General features: G+C 40.0%; 1 long non-coding RNA gene across 1 annotated transcript; it reads right to left on the bottom strand.

The window, feature by feature from the left end:
- Positions 1–1,317: 1,317 nt before the first annotated feature.
- Positions 1,318–11,885, bottom strand: LOC108351943 (uncharacterized). The gene is made up of 3 exons (XR_001839833.3): positions 9,383–11,885; positions 4,902–5,168; positions 1,318–2,928 (listed from the first exon to the last, which is right to left on the bottom strand). It is a non-coding gene; the product is annotated as an uncharacterized LOC108351943 (long non-coding RNA).
- Between the last annotated feature and the right edge of the window lie 8,252 nt (positions 11,886–20,137).

Genomic DNA, 20,137 nt, shown 5'->3' with positions numbered 1-20,137 from the left:
CTCTCTTCTGGCATCTTCTGGACACAAAGAACGCCCGTGGTGCACATGTACACAGACAAACTCTCTCACATAACAAGTAATAAAAGCAGCAAAACCAAACAATTAGCACACTAAGTAGAACCCTACTAAACTTCAACCAAAAAATTATAAATTTCTTAAAATTTGTATTTAAAATTGGTTTTATGAGTTAATGGTTTTTTGAGAACACTGCTGGTCAGGGGTGTAGAGCTGATGTTGACGAGACCCTCCACTAAGACAGAATTACTGATGAAAACGATGTTAGCGAACCACCGCAACACACGGCAAAAGCCAAGACAATGGAAAGATGTACCACACTCCTTGGTGGGAAAACCAAACACTGCAAAAATATTTTTATTTTTAATTTTCTCAGATATATATAGAAAGTCAATGTGATTCCAATCAAAGTCTAAGATGAGTTTATTTATTTAAGTATATGAGTGTTTTGTCTATATGTCTTTCCGTGCACCAGAAAAGGGCATCTGATCGCAGGGACTACAGTCACAGACAGTTGTGACTTGACACGTGGGTGCTGGGAATTTGAAAGACCTCTGGAAGAGAAGCCAGTGCTCTTAACTGCTGAGCTAGATTTCCAGCCCCTCCAGTCAAATTCTTAACCATATTTTCCATGGGTCTTGATAAGGCAATGGTAGAGTTTATATTGAAGTCTGAGGTTGGCAAGAGCAGAAACAATTTAATAGTAATAATAATAATTAATAATAATAATAACCTATCTCGGTAATCACTAGGGGCTAATCACAAAAACTATATGACATTGGTATAAGAACAACACAACAGAAGGAGTCCAAAGGGTGCCTGGACACCTATGGAAATATTAATACATTGGACTGAGACTTTACATATTAGTGAAAAATGATAAGAATTTGAATAAGTGGTGCTTAAAGACTAGCTAGATATGTTGAAAATATAAGATGATGCCCCGTTCAGTCCTCAGCTCCGAAAAAACAAAAAAAGAAAAAAATAAGATGATGCCCCTTACAAAATAACTTTCTATTGTATTCAACTTAAAGTTTCAAACATAACTTTTTGGTGTTGACTTGGGAAATAATATTTTCAATATGATTTTAAAACATGTTAAAATTGATTCTTTAGGCTGCAATAAAGTAATAGATTTCTTTGTTCCAATGTTTAGTTATGTGCCTGTATATGTCTGTCTGTGAGTGCTTATATGTGAGTGCAATTGCCACCAAGACCAGGAGAAAGCTTCAGATCCCCGTTATAATCAGAGTTTTAAGCAGTTGTGAGCCAACCAATGTGGGTATTGGAAACTGAACTTGGGTTCTCTACAAGAGCAGCAAGCGTTGTAAACCACTGAGACATCTCCCGCCATTAAGAGGCATTATTTGTCAGGTGAAAGTAATCACTAATTGGTGGGATGTTGTTGAAATTCATACAATAAGAAGGAGATTAGGTAGAATGCTTACCAGCTCATAAAAATGAAAAGGATAAACAATTTAATGGGCAAAAGGTATAAACAAATATCTCTATGAGCAGGAAACACAAAGAGCCAATAAGCATAGGTATAATCCCTCTATTTCAAACTGATGGGGTGCAAATTGAAACCGTGAATAAAAACCACACTGAAAACCACCAGACAGACAGAAACCATCAAGTCAGACTCTATATTAGCAATAGCAAGACTATGGAGTGTCAGAACGCTTGCACACCGCTGCCGAGAGCATCTCATGTTTCATTCAGTTCCCACTAGAGTTTTCAAAAAGCCCCAGGAAACAAATGTAAGAATGTACAGAACAAACTCCCCATAATAGAAGAAAATGTGCTACACTCGCTCAATGAAATTCTATAATGTAATAGAGTATAGTATATGACATAATAATATAATATAATATAATATAATATAATATAATATAATATTGGAAACGAGTGAGCCAAATGAACTGTGGCTCCCATATTCCAATATGGATGACAAAATTGATAACAGAGATGTCTGTTTCATGTCCGTGCTACGCTCAAGCACCCTGACAAAGGCAGCTTGGAAAGAAAGGGCTTGTTTTAGCTGCCAGCTCCGTTTCAGTCCCCCATTTCAGGAAGTCACAGGACAGGAACTAGAGAAGGCGGGTCATATCACGGCTGTACTTAAGCAGAGAGGAACATATTAATACACACATGCTTGTGCCCTGTTCACTTTCTCTACTCTTGTGTGATTCCAGCCCTTGCCTAGCAAAGGAACAGAGAGCAGGTCTTCCCACCTCAACTAGCACATTCAATATATTCCCCTCAAAAACACAGCCACAGGCCCTACCAATCTAAACAAACCCTGGAGATGTTCTTTCCTGGTGACTTTAGATTGTGTCAAGTTGACAATGAAAACTAACCATTCCACACACAAAATAAAATACAAAAGATTTCATTTTTACAAAGTTTAAAATATGCAAAAAGTAAGCAATGTGTTTTTAGGAGTGCATACACATGGAGTCAAGCAGAGAGAAAAGCAAAGGGATAAGAAACTGAAAACCCAGTACTCCAGGGGTTAACAGAGATTGTGTTTTGTTGTTAGTGATGGTGTTTCGTGGTTTTGGTTCTTCGGTTGGTGGTGGCGTTTTGGTTTTTTGGGGTTTTGTTTGTTTTTCCAGGGCAGGGCTTCTCTATGTAGCCCTGGCTGTCCTGGAACTCACTCTGTAGACCAGGTTGATCTCGAACTCAGAGATCCACCTGCCTCTGCCTCCTACCTGTCTGTACCACCATCACCTGGCTTGTTTCTTTCTTATTTTCTTCGTTGTTTTTTAAGCCAGATAGGAGGTGCCGTGTTGTCAAGATGTTTTGCTGAGTCACTCGGGCTTCTCCACCTCAGACACTTCCTCGGGCTGCTGCAAGGTGACACAGTCAGATGGTTGCTAGAACTCCCGCTTCTGAGGTCCAGTGTTACAACTGTGATGTAGAAGCATGCATTTAGATATTGCTAAGTGTTGCCCACAAGTCAAATCCCACCCTACTGAGGACCAGTGTCCTACAAGTCCCTCTCTCCTATATCATCTTCTTGTGGGTAAATATCTACTTTTTTTTTTTAATTATTGAAGCTTCTAAAACATGGTGCGACCCAAACAACTAGTTCAAATGAGTGCCAAATGAGACTCTTTGAGGCAAGCAGAAAACTGTTAGCTCCCCATTGGTTCTTCGACACCCCTCGTGAGCCTGACATTCTCCGGACTCTAGCTGATCCCTCAGGCAGGTCCCACGGCTTTTTGATCTGGCATTTTAATGTGGTTAAAGCTAATAAATGGAGGAGATTTATCAAGCTTCGGGGGTAGACACTCAGATAATGAGCATGTCATTTCTCCCCAACTGAAGCAAGGATTTAATAAAATTGTAATCATAGTCTCGGCAGTTTCATTAACCTTCATAATGATTCCAAAATTAATTTGAGAAGATAAAAAGTTGAAAAAGATAAGAAAGAGAGGGAATGGAGACTTGCTCTATTAGAAACAGGACTTCACACGCGCGCAAAATAATTAAGATAGTGTTTGGTGAGACAGATGATCTAATGGAGGCAAACAGAGCCCAGAGTAAGAACCATGGAGAATCCATCAAGATAAGCTACAGTGACACATTAGTCCTGAACTCCACCATTTAGCACTTAGTTTTCTTCTCGCTCAGAGTTCAGTGTTAGCATGGATGGATGAATGCGTGCGTGCGTGCGTGCGTGCGTGCGTGCGTGCGTGCGTGCGTGCGTGCGTGCGTGCGTGCGTGAAGAAGCTCCGGGAGCCCTGATTCAGGCTCTGCACGCTCATGTTCTCCTCTCACCTCCAGCTCACAGAAGAAAGCTGAGAGATGGAAAGAAGACTGCCCAGTCCTATCTGAGAGCAGACATATCATTTCCATTTGGGTACATTGTTGCCCAGAAGCAGACTTCAGGTCTCCAGGAAGAGCAGTGAAGAGTGAACACCAGCAATGCTCACAATGTACTCCGTGGTTCATACTCTCAGCTCTATTTTCCTCTGTCTACCCAAACACCATTGCCAATACCTGAGTTGCATATTATGAAGAAAAATTAGGATGTTTGAAATATAGCAATATGTCAATAAAATAAAATAAAAATAATATTTCGACACTTAACTCACAATGTGACTCCAAATGGATTGAAGATTTAGATGTAAATAATAAACCTAATATTCTTAGAAAAAAATTAGCATTTGCTGTCTTCACTAAATCGAACAAAAAATTTTGTTAGAAAAATAATGAGCGCCAATTGTAAAGGAAGTGACCGATAAGTTCAAGTAGCAACAAAACAGGGAACAGTGTTTTATAATAAAGCAGAAAAGACACTTGGGTTACATGTAACAGAACGTTGGACTGTATTTGAAAATCTAAATAACACATGCAATAAATAAGGGGGAAAGGGGAAAACCACTAAAAGAATGAATCAAATGGACAGGCAAGTCCCATACCAGGCATGAGATGTTTACTAGGACATTGTAGATAATAGAAAAACTAAGAAATAATCAAAATTTTCCTAGAAAAAATTCTCTAATCTAGCTCTAACAATGAAACTTTAAACCAGAGTTAAAATGACAATCATACTCTGCCCACAGCAACCTGGATAAAAACTGGGAAAGATAATGTTTGTTCAAAACACGAGTGTTTCTGCACATTTTTAATCTGTGTATTGTTGTATTGTTTTTTATGTACAGGTTACAAGGTCTAATAAAAAAAAAAACGGATTAGAAGGACTCAAATCAGAGTCAAGGTTACGGTTGTCCTCAAGGCAAAAGAACAAACAGACTTTGAAAGTACTTCTCAGCTTTATAACGAGGCAGAGCTTTATAACAGGCAGAGAGGCGACAGGCTCAGGGACAGCCCCTGTTCCGTTGTTGGGGGTCCTGCATGAAGACCAAGCTGCTCACCTACTTTATATGTGCAAGGAGGACTATGTCCAGCCCTTGCTCACTCTTTGGTTGGTGATTCAGTCTCTGGAAGACCCCAAGGGTCCAGGTTAGTTGACTCTGGTGGTCTTCCTGTGAAGTCCCCGTCCTTCCATCTTTTCGGGCCCCTCGATCTTTCTTCCACTTCTTTCATAAGACTCTCCGAGCTCCATCTAATGTTTGGGTATGAGTCTCTGCGTCTCTTTCCATTGGCTGCTGAGTCAAGCCTCTCAGAGGACAGGCTCCTGTCTGCAAGCATAAGAGACTATCATTAATAATGTCAGGGATTTGTTCTTGGCCATGGGATAGGTCTCAGTTTGGGGCAGTCATTGATTGACCATTCCCTCAATCTCTGCTCTGTTTTTGTCCTTACACATCTTGTAGGCAGAACACATTTTGGGGCAAAAGATTTATGGGTAGGTTGCTGTCCTTATGCCTCTACTGGGAGTACAGCCTGGCTACAGGGAGTGGCCACTTCAGGCCCATATCCCCCACTGCTAGGAGTCTCAGCGAGAGTCACCCCCATACACCGTCTGGGGCCTCCCTCCATCCCAGGTCTCACATCTCCTAGAAATTGCCCCACATACACCACCAATCTATCTTCTCTCTCCTCTGTTCTCCCTACATATGATCTCATTTCTTCCCACCCCACACCTCTTCCCTCCCCATCCCCTTCCACCGACCTCTGATATCTATTTTGTTTCTTCTTCTGAGAAAGATTCAATCATCCTATCTTGGGCCCTGTTTGTTAATTGACTTCTTTTTTTTTTTTTTTTTTATTAACTTGAGTATTTCTTATATACATTTCGAGTGTTATTCCCTTTCCCGGTTTCCAGGCAAACATCCCCCTCCCCCCTCCCCTTCCTTATGGGTGTTCCCCTCCCAACCCTCCCCCCATTGCCGCCCTCCCCCCATAGTCTAGTTCACTGGGGGTTCAGTCTTAGCAGGACCCAGGGCTTCCCCTTCCACTGGTGCTCTTACTAGGATATTCATTGCTACCTATGGGGTCAGAGTCCAGGGTCAGTCCATGTATAGTCTTTAGGTAGTGGCTTAGTCCCTGGAAGCTCTGGTTGCTTGGCATTGTTGTACTTTTGGGGTCTCGAGCCCCTTCAAGCTCTTCCAGTTCTTTCTCTGATTCCTTCAATAGGGGTTAATTGACTTCTTTGGGTCTGTCGATGACAGTAGAGTTAGCCTGTACATTTTGGCTAATATCCACTTACAAGTGAGCACATACCATGCATGTCCTTTTGGGACTGGGTTACCTCACTCAGAATGATATTTTCTAGTTCCATTTATTTACCTGTAAAATTCATGATGTCTTTGTTTTTAAGGCTGATTGGTATTCCATTCTGTAAAATGTACCAACTTTTCTTTATTCAGCCTTCAGTTTAGGGACATCTAGGTTGTCTCCAGATTCTGGCTATTACAAATAAAGCTGCTATGAACATACATGACCAATGTCTTTGTGGGATGGTGGAACATCTTTTGGGTATATGCCCAGGAGTGTTATAGCAGGGTCTTGAAGTAGAACTACTTCTAATCTGAGAAACTGCAAAATTGGTTTCCAAAGCAGTTGTATAAGTTTGCACTCCCACCAGCAATGGAGGAGTGTTCCCCTTGCTCAACAGCCTTGCCAGCACATGCTATCACTTGAGTATTCGATCTTAGCTATTCTTACCATTGTGACATGGAATCTCAGCTGTTTTGATTTGCATTTCCCTGATGACTACGGATATTGAACATTTCTTTAGGTGCTTCTCTGCCCTTCGAGATTCCTCTGTTGGGAATTCTTTCTTTAGCTCTGTGTCCCATTTTTAAATTTGGGGGGTTTTTGGGGGGAGGGTTGTTGGTATTTAACTTTTTGAGTTCTTTATAAAGTTTGGATATTAGCACTCTGTCAGATATATGGATGGTGAAGATTCTTTCCCAATCTGTGGACTGCCATTTTGTCTTATTGACATTGTCCCTTGCTTTACAGAAGATTTGCAGTTTCATGAAGTCCCATTTATCAATTGTTGATCTTAGAGCTTGAGCCATTGCTGTTCTGTTCAGGAAATTGTCTCTTGTACCAATGAATTCAAGGGTATTTCCTACTTTCTCTTCCATGAGATTTAGTGTCTGGTTTATGTTGAGGTCCTTGATCCACTTGAATTTGAAAAACTCTCCAATCTCTTTTTGAGGGCATTTAGTGCTATGAACTTTCCTCTTGGTCCTGCTTTCATGGTGTCCCATAGGTTTGGGTATGTTGTGCCTTCATTTTCATTGAGCTCTATAAGGTCTTCAATTTCTTTTTTATTTCTTCCCTGACCCGGTGATCATTAGATAGAGAGATGCTCAGTTTCCATGAATATGTGGGCTTTCTGTTGTTCCTGTTGTTGACGTCTACTTTAATACATGGCAATCTGACAAGACGCATGGGATTTTTGTAGTCTTCTTGCATCAGTTAAGGCTTGCTTTGTGACAATGGTCAATTTTGGAGAGATGCTGAGAAGAAGACATATTCTTCTGTGTTTGGGTGAAATGTTCTATAGATATGTTAGCTCCATTTGAAACATAACTTCCATTAGTTTCATTAATTCTCTATTTAGTTTCTGTCTCAATGATCTCTCCATTGGTGAGAGTTGAGTGTTGAAGTCCCCTACTATTAATGTATAGAGTTCAATGTGTGATTTAAGCTTTAGTAATGTTTCTTTTATGAATGTGGGTGCCCTTGCATTTGGGGCATTGATATTCGGAGTTGAGATGTCCTCTGGTGGATTTTTCTTTTGATGAGTATGAAGTGTCCTTCCCTGTCACTTTTGATTGCTTTCAGTCTATATTTTGGATATTAGAATAGCTAGTCCAGCTTGTATCTTGGATATATTTGCTTGGAAAATCTTTTCTAGTCCTTTATACTGAGACAATAACTGTTTTTGTTGCTGCAATGTGTTTCTTGTAAACTGCAGAATGATGGATTCCATTTATACATCCATTCTATTACCCATTGTCTTCTTACTGAGGAATCAAGTCTATTGATGTTGACAGGTATTAATGACCAATGATTATTACTTCCTGTTATTTTGATGTTAGTGGTTGTTGAGTGTGTGTGTGTGTGTGTGTGTGTGTGTGTGTGGAGGGTGTGTGTTGGGGTGTGTTTCTCTTCTATTGGTTTTAATGGCATGAAATTACTTATTTCTTGTGTTTCTTGAGTATAGTTATCCTCATTGAGTTGGAGTATTCCTTCTAGTATCCTTAGGGCTGGATTAGTGGGAAATTGTTGTTTAGATTTCTGCACCTATGGTAAGTGAAAGTTTTGCTGGGTATAGTAGTCTGGGCTGATATCTGTGGTCTCTAAGGGTCTTCAAAACATCTACCCAGGCCCTTCTTGCTTTTAGAGTCCCAGATAAGAAATTGGGTATAATTCTAACAGGTCAGTCTTTATATGTAAATTGGCCCTTTTCTCTTGCTGCTTTTAAAATTCTTTCTTTGTTCTGTATACTTAGTATTTTGATTATTATGTAGCAGAAGGATTCTCTTTTCTGGTCCAATCTGTTTGGTGTTCTGTAAGCTTCTTGTACCTTTAACCTTTAGGTTAGTTAAATTTTTGTCTAAGATTTTGCTGAAGATGTTTTCTGGGCCTTTGACCTGGGAATCTTCTCCTTCTATTTCTATTATTGTTAGGTTTGGTCTTTTCATTGTGTCCCAGATTTCTTGGGTGTTTTGTGTCATGAGCTTTTTTTTTTTATTTTGCATTTTCTTTGACTAATGTATTTTATTTTTTTCTATTGTTATCTTCTATACTTAACATTCTCTCTTCCATCTCCTGTATCCTATTGTGATGTCTATTTCTGTAGTTCCTGTTCTCTTTCCTAGGTTTTCCATCTCCAGGAATGTCTCAATTTGGTTTTTTTTTTTTCTGCTTCCATTTCCCTTTTCAGGTTTTAGAGAGTTTTATCCTTTAACTGTTTGATTATATTTTCCTGTATTTCTTTGCATTTATTTGCTTCTTCTACCTGTTTGAATGTATTTTCCTGTATTTCCTGTATATTTAAGATCCTCTTGTGCTTCAGTTTCATTAGGATATCCTGTTTGTTGTAACAGGATAGCTGAGCTCTGATGGTGCCATATTGCCCTAAGTCTTGCTGCTTGTGTTTTCATACTGTCCTTTAGGCATCTGGTTTTCCCTGGTATTGGCTGGATGATCCTGATGGCAGCAGGACTTCTCAGAAAGGTGGGAGGAGCCATGGGCCAGACAATGGAGGTCAGGGTACCAGACTCTGCTGGCTATTCCTCAGGCAGACCCCACCCTGCAGGCTGTGTCCCAGTTGGACTCAACTGAGATGTCAGGCAGATATGACTGGGTTGGAATTAGTAGAGCAGGGTTCTAAGATGGTTAGTCTCAGAGCCCCCAAAGGTTTCCATGGGGAAGCAGGACACTCTTTGAGTTCCTCAAAGGTCCTCCAGACAGACTGCACTCAACTCACCTCTGCAGGCTGTGTACAAGGTGGACCAACTGGGATGGTGAGTGGATCTGACTAGAATGGGTTTGGTCGAGCAGGGTTCCAAGATTTGTAGCTTTGCCACTCCCTCAAGGTTTCCACAGAGAAGCAGGATGTTCTTGGGTTCCCACAGTGTTCCTCCAGACTGAAGAGTGAGCCCAGAGCTAGATAATAGGGCTCAGGAAACTACATACAACACACTTCTGCCATCTGTTCCTGGGATGGTGGGTGGATCCGACAATATTTCTTATTAAGGGCCATGAGACAGAAAAAAAAACAGAAATGATATAAGGTATTAGTTAGAATGTATAGATTACTTTTGATCAGATTAGAGTTCTTGAATCAGAGCACAGATAGTCACAGGTCAAGTGACATGTCAGGGTTAGACCTCTCCAACCTAATGCAGTGAGTGTTGAGAAACTTGACTTCACTTCTATTCCAACAGGGCTTAGCTTTCCCAGTGGCTTCCTGTAAAGGAGGCAGCAAACCCCTGTAGAGCATGGGGGACAGAGCTTGCCTGTCACTGAGCCCTCCAGAGCAGCACTAAAGCTCACAGGTCACAGAAAACAATTTAATTCATAGAAGCAATAATTTAAATAAAGGCACAATGACCTCCACAAAGTAAGCAATCTCATAAATAGCCCGATTTTATAGCTAATAATATGCATGGGTCGCATTACTTGTTGTTGAGTGCTTTGAGTTCTGGGGTGGGGGGCGAATAATAAAATGCCACTTAATGTATTTTTTCTATTTTGGGACATCAATGGCATTTTAATAGCTACCATCCTTTTGACTAAACTGAAAAGTCACCCATATATCACTCATATATCTGTTTATGAGGCTTTCCAGACATCTGTTTCTTGCATTAGGTAATTAGTTTAGAGCAAGTTATGGTGAGTGACATATATTGAGTTGACCATCTGCCTTCATAATATAGTTCATTTCCAGGACAGGGCTGTTGCCCTCTGTCATCCCATCAATATTCTCCACACAGGTCTGCTGCTCAACTCTCTGCTCCACTCCCTGATATTTGTATCTTAACTCTTTCCAACAGGACTCACAGTGCAGACCTACAACTACCACAAGGGAGATTTCATTTAGAAAGATTTAGTAGATGCAATCAAATCCCTCTAAAGACAGCCTGAGCAAATGGTTACGAACGGACGTTTTTATATGTGCTGTAGTTTTCCTAAATCAACAAATCTTGTTTTATGTTATACATCACCGTAACCATGACACCTGGGAGTGCTGCTCTAAAACAACTCTGAAGTACCATGGCCAATAGCTGCCATTTCCTGTTGAGAAGAACAAGAGTTCTCAGGATGGTACAGTGACATGGGCTTTGAAACCATCTTGAATTCCATGTTATGTTCAAAACTGCCTCACTGGGACTGGGCAATGACATTACTGCTTCCTTGTCCCATGAGCTTTGCAACATAGGTTTTCTAATTGTTGATGTAAGCTAAGTTTAATTAAAATAAACATGAAGGAAAGAAGAGGAAGAGTAGGCTGACTGTTATTTTTTAGAAAACAGGCTATGAATTGCATTTTAATGTGTGTAGGGTGTGTGTGTGTGTGTGTGTGTGTGTGTGTGTGTGTGTGTGTGTGTCTTAGTTTGGTTTTATTGCTGTGAGAGACACCATGACAAGGCAACTCTTATAAAGAAAAATATTTAATTGGGGCTGGCTTACAGTTTCAGAGGTTTAGTCCATTATCATTATGGTGGGAAGCATGGCATCTTGCAGGCTGACTTGATAGTGGAGGAGCTGAGATTTTTACATCTTGATCCAAAGATAGCCAGGAGGAAACTGGATCACACTGGAGAGAACCTGAGCATAGGACACCTCAAATCCCGCCTACACAGTGACACATTTCCTCAAACAAGGACTCCACACCTCCTAGTACTAGCCAAGCATTGCAACACATTAATCTATGAGGACCATACCTATTCAAACTACCACAATGTGTGTGCATGCATGTGTAAAATTTGTGCACATGTGTATGTGTACATGTGTGTATGCATCTGTATATGTATGTGCATGCATATATGTGTATATGTGTGCATGTGTCTGTGTGTATGTATGCAAGCATGTGTAAGTATATATGTATGCATACATGTATAAATGTAGATATGTGTGTATGCATGCATGTGCATGTGTGTGCATTCATATATACATACATAACTGTATACATGTATATGTATGCACATAATATCCATGTGTATAGACATATGCATATGCACATACATACACATATGTTTCTGGGTGCATATATGTGTGCATGTACACATGAACATGTGAATGCAGGCATATTTGTGTATTTATGAGTGTATGCATGCATGTGTATTTGTGTGTGCATCTATATATGAGCATGTGTGCATGTATACGTGTGTTTATGAATATGTGTGGCATGTGCACATGTGTATGAGTATGTGCATGCACATGTATGTATGTGCAATGTATATGAATGCATGTATATCTATGTGCATGAATATTATGTGCATACATATATATAGTTACGTATGTATATATGTATATTAGTATATGCATGTCTATATATGCATGGATATGCATGTGTGTTGCATACATGTTTTTATATGTGTATGAGTATGCATATGCATTTGTATAGGATTGTATATGAGTGTATACATGCATGTATATATGTGTATATATGTATGTGTGTGTGCATATGAATATGCATGTGTATGAATTTGAATCTTGCAACTCTACCATAACAGTTAAAAATAATCTCTTATTAGTGGCAGCATTCCAACTGCCATATTGCTGTTCCTTCTCACTAAGAATTATGAGTAAATACTTAATCACAATTTTTACTTGTCTGAATTTTCTATTTTTTACAATGACTTACATTAAACCTATAGAGGAAAAACATGAACTTTAGTTAAATACTTTAAGAGTTGGAAAAATATTATGATTTCATCATCTGACTTTATCTCTTCTGAGTATCTGGGTCTACCACCCAAAGAAGCATGATATGTTAAGAACTAGGAGTCAATTTGTGTCTTTTGCTTTGCTGCATGTTTGAGGTAACTGCACCAGCTATGGATGTACTCCTTTGTCTCTTGTTACTAGGAGACAGCAACATCCAACTGGCAAATAGAAACAAAGAGAAAGCAAATAAAAAGAGCATCCAATCTGCCACTATTTCTTAGCAGTACGGTCTCATAATACCACACCATATATGCAAACATCACAGTGTCTGCTAAACAGCAGCATAGTGGAAGTGTCTTAATAATTAGACCCCTGCAAAAATAAAGTGTGGGCCGTGGAGATAAATCACTGAAAATTGTGTTTGCAAACAAGCATGAAGACTAGAGTTTAGATTCCCAGAACCCATGAAAAAGCCAGCCAGGCATGGCATCCACCTGCAATTCATGCACTTAGGAAACTACCAGAAGCCCCAGGACAAGCTGGCTAGCTGAACTGGCTGGAACTAGTATGTTGCTCACAACCCCAACCAAGACCCTTGAGGGCAGGGGTAAGAAGGTGCAGAGTTAATAACACAGACTCTGGCAGTCATGCAAGTGACAAAAGCAGTCTCATTTATTTCAGGGATGAGGCAAACCTTTATACCCTCCATCCAGGCCCGATTGGGGCTACATAGAGCTGCTTGCTCTATGTAGTTGGTACCATCTAATCGGTTGTTCTGGTCACTTGCTCTGTCTTCCAGTGTCAGGTAGGCTTTAGGGGTTAGCAGGTGCAGAAGCTACTGTTGCACTTGTGTGGGCCACCATGAGCTGGTCAGGGTTTGCTGACTCATTCCTCCTTCACTAGGAGGCTCTGGGTTCAGCAAGAGACTCTAACTAAATAAATAAAATGAAGAGTAATTAAAGAAGCCATCTGATGTCAACTTTGAGCTCACACACACACACACACACACACACACACACGAGTGGACATGCATATACTTGTGTTCTCATTTTTAGGCACACACACAAACACATGATAATTAACTATGAGATACAGGTAAAATGCAGAATAGAAGAGTAAACTTTTACCTACTATGTTAGAGCACCCAGAATAGATAAATATACAAACTCAACAACTACAGAATCGCACACATGGAGTGTTCATTTGCCTTGTGATATTCTATTCAAATTACAGCCCCTCCCTCAGGAAGCTTTTCTCACTATTTCTGAAGCGTACTCTCCTTCACTGGCTTTTTAAAACATTACATATTTCTATTATGGTATCTACTACTGTGCTTGACTGTCCTATCCCATCTCTGAAGCACATAATTATGTATGTCTGAAATTCATCCTAATATTTATAGAATGAAGATAACCCTTCATGTGTCTGTGCACTCCTCACTCATGCTTCAACAAACATTGCTTTGAAATTACGTTTTTAAAAGTTTCATTTGCACTGAACATGTATAATCTATTTTCTAATCATTATTCCCTAAACAACACAGTCCAACAACTATTTGCACAACATTTACATAGTACTTGGTGTTACAAGTAATCTAGAGATGATTTAAAATGTAAAGAAGAGTGTATATAGGTTATATGCAAATATACCATTTTGTATAAGGGATTTGACTATTCTCAGACCTGGAACCAATCCCAATCCCACACAGATACCAAGGGACAACTGTATTTAATGTGGCATTGTTCTCCCACCTTATTTCTGTCTTGCATTTCCAAACCAACTCTCATTAAATCAGTGGAGGAATTTACAATTCATCAAGCTGGGAATAGCCTTCCAGTCTGCCTATCTGGAGGGGAGGGAGCACATCTGTTGGTGTTTGTATTATCTAAGAAGATAAACCACATTGCTTGTAGGATAGAGACCTGGGGAGACTGAAATTAATAACCTCAGGCTCTCGTAGACTGAGAGAAGGGAGGAATTTTAAAGGGGTGACCACCATGAGAAGATTCTGTTTTTATAAAACCGGATGCATCCGACGATTTCTCCTTCAACTCCCCGAATTTGTTTTTGTGTTCTAAACTGCACTCTCAGACAATTCAATGATATTGCATCTGCTCATAGAGCTAAAAGCAAAACAGTCTTTGGATGTGTCACAGAAGGAACGCATGAAACTTACAATTGAAATCTCCACTTGCTTCTTCCCCCCTTTTACCACAGAATCCCTCATTCCCCAAACTCCAAGACTGACAGCTCATTATTGAATTCTTCTGGATAGAATATTCTCTGCTGGAGAGAGCAGTATAACCTAAGCTCACATTCTCATCTTGAAAGCGGATATAAAGGCTGAGACTTGATCTCAGATGACAAAAAGTGACCATAGTATCAGGACAAGCAATGCAATTGTTTGGGTCTTAGTTGTGAATGCCTCACCACTAGAGATCTCTTCTGTCTGTCCCTATTTCCTTCTCTTTCCCACAAAGATTAATCCAGATGTAGCTACCGGGGAACTTGATCTGTGACAGCTGATGTGTTATAAGTTGTCAAAAATGCTTCAAAATAAGATTTGGACCTGGTTCAGCTATGATCCAATGAATAACAATGGCCCTACCACTGAAGGCAGACAAACCCCAGAATGACAGGAAATGTTCACCAATGGTAAACATGGACAGAGGCAGGCACAATGAGCATGTCTAGTATATGAGGTGCTAGAGAATTAATAACAATAATTCTTATTATTATTAATAATAATATAATACAAGTAAGTGACCTAATTAAAGACAAGTTTGATCACCAAGTTTGGACCATAGCAAGTGACAAATCTCCCACCATTAAGGGCAGGCAAAGCCCCTTATTCACTATAACTCAATGGTCCTGACAGGTCTACTATGCCACTATTAAGGTCTTGAATAGAAAAGAATGGGAAGTATGAAGTTTAAGATGGGGGTGTCTGTGTTGATCAATTCAATAGTATTAAGCTCTCAGATTCTCGGGAATCTCCTGGACAAGTAGCCCACTGTTTCCAGTAAAATGTTAATATTATGAGGCTGAAGAGGTGGCTCCAAGGTTCATCTAGAAAAATCTCAGTTCAGATCCTAGTACCCATGGCAGGCAGCTCCCAAGCACCAGGGGACCCAAACTTAAAACTAAGTTTAAGTCACAGCAAAAAATGACTTCTTACATTTTTGGCTTCCTACTATATTTAAGGGAGAATAGACCAAAGCAGCTGTAGGTTCTAGACAGAGCCCAGAATACATGCGAGACTGAATTCTGAGGGTTTCTATATGGGTGAAAGACAATGGCAGATACTGGAGTGTGGATAGACATGACAGTAAGATTGAGCTTAATGCTTAGCAAGACCAAGACAGTGGTAACATTTCTGTTACTACCAGGGCTTGTGAGAGGTTAGAGAAAGCAATGGCTCATATTAAGTCAGGCAGAAATATTGCAACATAAAATGAGAGGAAAAACTAAAAGCATTACAGAAGTATGCAATTGTGGATATATCAGGTAATGCTGAAAATCCCACCAAAGTAGTCCAACCTAGAAGAAGATCCAGAAAGTACTCTATGAAACAAAATAAGAAGCATACTGCTCTAAGGGGCAGCATTATCCATGGGCAGCTTGGCTTTGGCCAACTTCTGGATATCATGGCTGACAATGGGCAGAGCAGCCACTAAGAGGAGCTGAACCTTAGAAAGCTATGGAAGTGCTTAAAAGAGCGAGGCATCCCTAGGGGTGACAGTAGGAGCTGTGGTACATCCCACAAAACTTCCATTTAAAAGTTCCTCTGAGGAAAAGGATGCCACTGTAGTCTCACATGAGTGGTTCCTGGGATATATATGAGGCAAGGAGAGTCCATACATAGCCAAGTGGGTTCTGAATTGTGAAATCTAGACCTTTCTTTTTTTACCCCAGCTGCTAAGAATATTAGCAGTGGACAGCTCTTCTGTAGTGATAGTGTTCCACTGAAGAAAGCCATTTTCTCACAAGCATGATTTCTTTCAGGGAAATTCCAAGAACTGATCCATCAGGAACTATGAAAGCCCACCTTCCTCATCCTATTCAGACCGAGACACAGAGCTGCTTAGCATCACCAAGGCCTTGGTGATTGCTTTGAAGCCTGACTTCCTGTCTTATATACTGTTTCTCCACCACTTTTTATGGGTTTTCACACTAAGAGTACCCCAGTAAAGTTCATGAATGCAGAGCTCCTTCCCATGGAACCTAAATTGTGCTCTTCCTTTCAGCACATGCTACATCAGACATTTGTAAATGCATGTATGTGATTGACTTGCTATAGAAGAAGAGTCTAGATTATAAAGGCCAACCTCTTCCCTGTGTTCATCCATCCCTTCAAAGCCACTGTGGTCCAGGGAAGACCTTATGGATGTGACATTTTAAATATACCCTTGATTCTGGAAGGAAGCATGATATTTAAACTGCTGCTCCATTAAGAACCCAGATTTAAATCATTCTATGATGTATCTTTCTCTTTATCCCTGATTCAACTCATTGAATGAAGAATAAAGAAGCAGTCAAAAAGCTTGGTAGCAGCTAAGTAAAATATGAAAAACTAGTTAAGCTAATATAGCAAGTTCAGAAGAACTGAGCGACTAACTATTGCAACTGTACTAGTTTGGTTCTCTGTTTCCATGAAATAACCCTAACCAAAAGAAATGTGGGGAGGAAATGGCTTATTTCTCCTTATAACTTCAGTCCTTCATAGAGAGAAGTGAGGGCCGAAACTAAGACAAGAACTGAAGCAGAGGCCATGGGGGAAAAGTTGCTTACAGGTTCACTCTCTATAGTTCTCTCAACTTGCTTTTTTATACAACCCAGAACCACCTACCCAGGAGTAGCACCAGCCTTGGTTTTGATAGGCACTCCCACATCAATCAGTAATCAATAAAATATTTCAAAGACATGCCTGTAAGCCCATCTGATGGAGGCAATTCTTCAATTAATGTTGCCCCTTTCAAGGTGGCTCTAGTTTGTTGATAAAAAAGTTGATAAAAAAATTAACATGTACAATTAATCACACGTTCTTCTTAAGACGCTCAAAACAGAGTTTGTGGCCAACTTCTGACTACCAAATAGAATGATTATCCATCTCTTCTGCCGGATGCTAACCTCAGCCCTCTCTGTCTCACACTCTTGCAATCCAGTTTCCCTTTCACTTCAATTTCTTCACACAGACCTTGTTATTTTTATATTTCAAGGCAATTTCAAATCCAGTGTGGGGCGGGGTGGAGTGTGTGTGTGTGTGTGTGTGTGTGTGTGTGTGTGTGTGTGTGTGTAAAACAAAGAACCCATTAAGTGGAAACCAGGAAGAAATAAGGAAAAGAAGGGGAAAAGGTTATGACACCACTGGTGGAAAGAGGAGTTGAATTGGTCAGAAATCAGTTCCTTGTGTGGCTATTGCTTTACAGAGCTCGGCACTGGGAAGTATTTATCCACATCACACAGTTAAATGTGTATGATGCAAACCACTGTGAAAACAAACGAGTCTGGTTGCCCAATTGCCCTAACTGAAGGCTGATTCCAAGGTGTGTCCTTGGTCATCCCAGATGTTGGCTCTGCAGACTCAGAGTGCTTATATCATTGTGCACAGGCAGGCAGGAGGAAAGGTGTCAGAAGGATCAAAAAGCTATTGATGTAGACATGGGTATATATAGAGATATAGTCTCAGCTCATCCATGGAGAAATATTGGTTATAACTTCGTATTTCCAGATTCCTGTCCGATTCTGTTCTTTTCCTCTAGGCACTTTCTACTTTTCCTATCAGGATTCCATGGAAATCTTGTTCTGGACATGCTGGGGTGGAAACCTAGTAATGTTGTTTCCCCCCAGCCTCCCTCCCCAAGCCAAATAATCATCCTAAAGGAAAGTACCAACGTCTGACATGACGCCCCTGGTCTTTCCATTCTTCTGTGTTTAGTAATTGCTCGGAAGAATAAGACTATGATTTTCAAACGTGCCAGAAACTGTGCATCTTGAACTTCGGGGAATTTTTTTTCTACCTAAAAGGTAAATTATCATGACTAATGCCAATTCTACTTACGGTACTCCTGGGCCACTTGTTCCCCTGTGGAGAAATGAGAAAATAAAATCAACCGAAAATGCATTTGTCTTCATTTTAAAAGTATGTGTTATCAGGCTTTATTTATTCAGCGGTGTGCTCCGTCAGCCTTTGAATGGGGTTGCCAAACATTCTTGTGCTTCCCAGAGGAAGCTTAACTTGGGACCAAGCTTGTTTCTCATCCCAGCATCCCAGCTTGAGGTGTCCAATGGTTCTTCATAGACATCTTTGTTCATTGGAGAAGCAGGTATTGTCACATTGGTTCATACCACCATTCTATGAGGCTGAATATGTTTCTTTTAAATTTTTACATTTATTTATGCTTTAAAAATAGAAATAGCAAGAAAGGGTGAACTTAAGGTTTCTTAATACATAGAAATTAAAATATGTGAAGAAATGAAAATGCTAATTTTCATAATCTGCTCATTCTACATTGTATAAATAAACTATACAACTGTACATCATAAAAATACAGAAATGTTTTATGCCAATTAAAAATAAAGAGTTTGGTATTTTATATACTTTAGCTACTGTGAAGAATGCAGAAATCAATACAGCAGATGAAATGTCTCTAAGATACTGATTTTCTGAGGTGAATGTATGAATTACTTGATTACTTCAAAATAAACGTGTATATCAAAATACCTAGTTGTACACTTTAAATATATGGCATTTTAATTTCTAAGTCATATTAAATAACCCTGTAAAATAAGGCACTCGACAGGAACTGGAGAGATGGCTCAGCACTGCAGAGCAATTGTTGCTCTTGCAAAGGACCCAAGTTTGATTCCCAGTACTTGGCAGTGACTCACAACCATCTGTGACTCCACTTCTGGGAAATCTGATCTCTTCTACTGACTTCCATGGGCAGCAGGCACACACACATGATGCAGTTTCAGAAGAGCAAGCAAAGTACACAGAGATGAGGAAAATAATGATGATGATGGTGGTGGTGGTGGTGGTGGTGGTGGTGGTGGTGGTGGTGGTGGTGGTGGCGGTGGCTATGACGATTATGTGCTGTGATTGTAGGAGCACTTACCATACATGTAGATTTAATGCTTTACTTAGAAAATCTAACCAAGGCACAGACTTGGAGCAGTGTACAGTGGAGAGTCTTTTCCCACCAAGATATTCTGTACCCAAGAACTTTTCTCTATCTCTATTGCTATAACAGTCAAATCATCAGCACCTGGTCCCTCCAGTTGACAGCCTCAGTTTCAACAAGCAGATGCAGCTATTTGACCATAAGGTATAACTGTATCAGAAGTCAACCTGATTCTCTTCCATAATTCACACCCCACATTTAAATAAGAATACATGAAATATGCCCGATTAGCAATTTTGATAATTGAAATAGCCCGATTAGCAAATTTTGATCCAAAACAGTCTTGCTAATTCCACACTACTCTCTATCCTGCTTCTCTAGAATGGATTATCTTGCAGAGCTGAGTGCAAAATTTAGTTTTTACTGATTTTCTAAAAGATTTGAATCTTAGCCATGGGAATCATAGAAGTCATCCTACATCATACCCTCATTTAAGGAAGGGAGGTAGAGCTCATCACAGCAGTTGAGCAGCACATGGAATCCATCCAGGTTTCCCAGGTTCATTTCCAAGGGCTGATTACTGCTTGAGCTTAGCACGTTTGTCAGTATTGTTTCTAAAAGGCCTCTCAGCATTTAGCTTTTCATTTAGTGTGGTGAGCCTCTCAGTGTGTCTCCCTAGGGAAAGTGTAGTGAAAAATTTCCCTCTGATCTACAAACAAGCTCTA

This window comes from Rattus norvegicus, chromosome 9 (assembly GCF_036323735.1).
Source record: "Rattus norvegicus strain BN/NHsdMcwi chromosome 9, GRCr8, whole genome shotgun sequence".
NCBI classification, from domain to species: Eukaryota; Metazoa; Chordata; class Mammalia; order Rodentia; family Muridae; genus Rattus; species Rattus norvegicus.
Note: the sequence above shows the minus strand (reverse complement) of the source record. Positions and strands in the feature narration are given on the sequence as shown.